Source organism: Octodon degus, unplaced genomic scaffold, assembly GCF_000260255.1.
Source record: "Octodon degus isolate 3935 unplaced genomic scaffold, OctDeg1.0 scaffold00254, whole genome shotgun sequence".
Taxonomy (NCBI): domain Eukaryota; kingdom Metazoa; phylum Chordata; class Mammalia; order Rodentia; family Octodontidae; genus Octodon; species Octodon degus.
In genome coordinates, this window is record NW_004524830.1 from 306,669 (window position 1) to 311,466 (window position 4,798).

The 4,798-nt window shown below is 48.2% G+C and overlaps 1 protein-coding gene across 1 annotated transcript in view; it reads right to left on the reverse strand.

Annotated features, from left to right (window-relative positions):
- Window positions 1-4,073, reverse strand: part of Rab7a (RAB7A, member RAS oncogene family) — a 92,246-nt gene extending 88,173 nt beyond the window's left edge. The window contains exon 1 of the mRNA XM_012512654.2: window positions 3,857-4,073. The gene's annotated coding sequence lies outside the window, so the exon portion shown is untranslated. The remainder of the gene's footprint in view (window positions 1-3,856) is intronic.
- Between the last annotated feature and the right edge of the window lie 725 nt (window positions 4,074-4,798).

The window sequence follows — 4,798 nt, forward strand, 5'->3', positions numbered from 1 at the left end:
AAAAAAAAAAAAAAAAAAGTAAAACCCTGCCTCAAAATAATTTTAGCTGAGTGTAGCAAAGCACCCTTGTAATCCCAGCACTCAGGAGGCTGAAGTCAAAGGCCAGCCCGAACAGTAAAACCCTGTTCCAAAAAGACCAGGAAAAAAAAAAAGTCAGTGGTAAAAAACTTGTTCTGCATTTAGAAGACACTCGTTCAACCCTCAATACAAAAAAAAAAAAAACACCACCTAATGTTACAGGCTAAAATATTTAAGTGCACAGCATGAGTTCAAGGCCAGCCTGGGCTGCAGAGACCCTATCTCAAAAAACAAAAAAAATCCAGCAAGATAGCTCAGCAGACTAAGCGCCTTCTTAGGCAAACTCGGCAACCAACCTGAGTTTGATCTCCAGCACCACATGCTGTGCCAGCCCCACCCCAGGGTGTGCTGAGCTGGCCACCAAGACTAGACCTGATGGCACATGCCTCTAATCAATCCCAGCACTGGAGAGGCTGAAAACAGGATTACAAGTTCGAGCTGTGTATTGAGACCCTATACCAAATACATTAAAAAATAATAAATAAAATGAAATGTTAGCAGTGCTGATCTCTTTGAAGATTGGTCAGGTGTGGTGGTGCACACATCTGTAATCCCAGCAATCAGGAGGCTGAGGCAGGAGCATCACTGCAAGTTCAAGACCAGCCTGGGCTACAAAGTTAGCTCAAGGCCAGCCTGAACTGCACAGTGAGACCCTGTCTCAAAGACAAAAAAAAAAAACTCTTTGAAGACTGATTAGAAAGCTAATCAAGTAAGTAAAACTGTATTTTACTTGATAAAGTCAGACTCAAGGCTAATGCAAAGCACTTGAAGGGGGGCGCAGGAGATGGTTCAGTGGAATAAGCGATTCCCTGGCAAGTGCAAGGGCCTGAGTTCAATCCCTGGTTCCGCCAAAAATAAAAAATAAAAATAAATAAATAAAGTCAAAGCACTTGAATGCCCTGCTCTTTGATTACAGGGTTTAGGGGGTCTAATTATGAGTTACATTTGGCACAAAAGGGAAGAAAGGGAAAGAAATCAGCCCAAGTGGCTGCTAGCCATCACCTGAGGGTGATACTAATTATTTTTAGAGTGCCTTCTCTTACACTGCACTATCTGTTTCTTACCCTGTGCAGCTCTAACACAAATGTAAAACCTAAATCCCCTTTTGAAGACAGGGACCCAAAGAACTTGGAGACAAGGTGGCACTGGGTTTTCTTAAGATGGTACTGATATCATGACTGGCAGGTGCCACAGTAATTCTTGTCAGCTGAAGGAAAAACAGTATGCCAAATGTGTCTCTGCTCCAAGACATTGCAGTACAGTGTAATGATAGTGACACCCATTTCCTCTTTTGTGAACAAAAATGTCACTAGAGCAAAAAAAGAAGTTTGTTGAAGGTTACTCTTTAAAAGAAAAACTTCAGCCAGCCACCCACACCTGTAATCCTAGCACTTGGGAGGCAGAAGTTCAAGGCCAGCCTCTACTACATGATAAAACCCTGTCTCAAAAAACAAAAAAACAAAAACAGAAGCAGGGGATATAGCTCAAGCTCAGTGGCACAGCACCTGCCTGGCAAGCACAAGGTGCTGAGTTCAACTCCCGATACCAAACAAAACACAAAATCAGACTGCTGCGGTGGCAAACAACTGTAATCACAGCACTTGGGATCACTGCAAGTTCAAGGCCAGCCTAGGGTACATAGTGAGTTCATCCCCCTAGCCTCCAACTCCCAACCTCAAAAAAAAAAAAAACCTACATAGTTACTGTCTCAAAAGGTTTAAAAAAAAAAAAAATTAGAGACAGTAAATTATCTTCTGCTGCCTTTCAAGAGCAGACCATACAAATAAATACGGTTAACATGAACAAAAGTTTCCATTTAGACTATTTTATGGATTTACCTGTAGACAGGAGGAATAACTCCTCTTTCCAAACGCCTAAAGTTCTATTGCCAAGTTACTCCACAACAGCATGCCTGGCCACTCTATAATTCCTTGAGGACAGGAACCATGCTTGAGCTCTGAGTCAACACCCAGCAATGCTTGACACATGCATGTTGGAGACTCCAAAACATTTCATGAATGAATACAAAGATGCTCATCATTACACTCTTCCCAATGCAAACCAGTGAGGCTTTCAGCGCTCCTTACTCACTGCATGTACCAGGCCAGGGAGCAAAGTAAACACAACAAACACAGATGAGCTTGAACACAAGGGGCTTGGAAGCACTACCTTCACAATACTCGTAACTCATTTTCCAGTCATAGATTCAAGTCTGAACAGATCCAAGTTTGAAGAGAGGAACACTCCAACAGGAGGCTTACTAATCAAGGATGAGAAGTCATGTGGCTAATCAGCTGTTAAGTCACAAGGAAGAAAGAGCTTGTTCTTTTGGAATCCAAAGATTCAACTGGAAAGAACCAAGCGACAGGCCACCTGTTGCTGAATGGCAGGTTCACGGGGCAGGTCTGCCAGTGCTAACTCAATTGAGAAACAATTTAGATAGTGAGAACTTTCAAAATCTCAAACCCTGCCAGGTGTAGTACCTCACACCAATAACTGCAGCACTCAGAAGCTGAGGAATGAGAATTGCTGCTTCAGGCCAGAGTGGGGCTACATAGTTCAAGGTCAGGCTGTATTACTTAGGGACACCCTGTCTCAACAAAAACAAAAAAACAAAATCCCAAGTCCTCCGCCAGAATTTGAGAGCCTTTCATGTGCTAGCACTACACTACAATGTCATGGACTCAATAAGCCCCAACTGCAAATAAATACGGCTTCGAAGTAGAACTAAGGCAGATAGGCTCTCAAATATCATCACTAGTTAAGAAACTGGTAGACAGCAGGGGTGATGGACAGATACCAGATGGCAAAAAAAATAAAAAATAAATCCAAAGCTTTAGGAGCAGTTAAAGGAAGATCAACCCACAGGCTGGATAGAGTGCCCCAGAACTTGCAATCACTACTCTTACTGTTACCGATCAGCAGCCTGGCCCTGAACAGAAGGCTCATTCTCTCTGTTGTTTTAAGTTCTCTACCTCTAAGTGGGCACAACTGTGGTCCCCAAGTTGGTCAGGGAACTAATAACAATGCATAAAGGTCTTGCTGGACTGCCCAGGGAACAAATACTCAGGTCTTTACTCGTGTTTTCACAAGTATTCCCACTTCGACGAACCCTCGGGTACCCAGCCTGAACTGAAAGCACCCAGTGGTCCCCAAGGCGGCCAAACTCTAAACAGAACTCTGCAACCCACCATCTTCCCCTAGTAACTTTGGAAACCTCTCAGGATTCGCTGTCCATGCGGTGCTAAAAGGTTCCCTGTTTCTCGGGGCTGCGGCGCCTCGCAGACACAAGTGTTTGGGCAGAGTCCGGCGCACAGGACCCGACTCAAGGCCAGGACTCAGGGGTCGCCTGAACCACTCTGCCCTTAACCAGGTCAGGCTGATGATCACAGGGGACACAGATGGGTCGGCGGCTCAGTCCTGGGCGCCTGTCCCCAGCGTCCATGATCGGCGATACCGCTGCGGTGGAGGCGGCGCCTACACAACTGGTCAGAACGGCCAAGCCAGGACATCCTCTCAAGCCCGGATCTCGACGCCACCAGTAAACAAAGCGCCTAGGATCTGCGGCCTGGGGTCTGCGACCCGGGAGGTCATGCCCCGCGACCTCTGACCTCTCCCGACGGGTGCGGTCAGGCCTGATCCAGAGGCCTGAGCCACTCGCAGGTTCCCCGCGAGGCGCGAGGTGCACCGCGCGCCAACCGAGGGCACGGAAGACGCTGGGCCCCGGCGACAGAGGGGCCCAGATGGGGGATGGGTCCAAGCTGGGCCCTTTGCTTACCGCGGCCGCCGCGCTGAGGACTCCGGGCCGTGTGCGTCGCAAGGGCTCCCGCCGAAGAGACGACGGAGGAAAAAGGGCAGGGAAGACCAAGTTCAGGTTTTTATAGGCTCCGCCGCGCTCTGCTAACCCCTAACACCGCCGCCGTCGCCGCCGCCCCGGGCTTTATGGCCAAGACTCCGGCCCCGCTCCCACTTCCGCCACCGCCGCCGCCCCGAGCGGAAGTGCCTGTCACGAGACTCTCGACGCCAGGGGGCAGGGGCGAAGCCCCGCCTCAACTTTGCGTCACGTTCCGGCCAACTCTGGCTTAGGACCGGGTCACATGGTCCAAATATGTCTGCCCCCATGTGGAGGTCGCCATCTTTGAGGCCCGTACAAGGAGCAGAACAGCGCCATATTGGACCCGGGAACGATTTTTAGATATCCTTTCACCCCAGAATAAACAGTGCCAGAACGAGGGGGAAAACTAGCTTTACAACAGTGTTTCTCTCGCGAAAGACCTCATCATTTAACCAAATACTCCTACTGGATGCTCCGAGCTGTACAGGACCCACAATTGAAAAGGACAAACTCCAAGGGGAAGTCGACAAATAGTGACAGTGTTTTTGTGTTGGGCGGGGGGGCGGGGGGATTATTATGGGGGTTTTTTTGGAGGAGGGTTATGTTGATTTTTGAGACTTAGTATCACTATGTAGCCCAGGCTGGTCTCCACCCCGTGGATCCTCCTGCCTCATCCTCCTGTCAGGCATGCACCACCACGCTTGGTTGGAGACAGTGTTATTGGATGGATTTAGAGAGGAGAGGAAAGGTAATCATACTGTGCACTTCTATACCACATCTTTTGACTCTTTCCATTTGTCCCTACTTTAAGGGATACTTAAGAGATGAACATTATCACCGTTTCATACATGAGGAACTGAGACCCTAGACTTGGCTCCACCCACC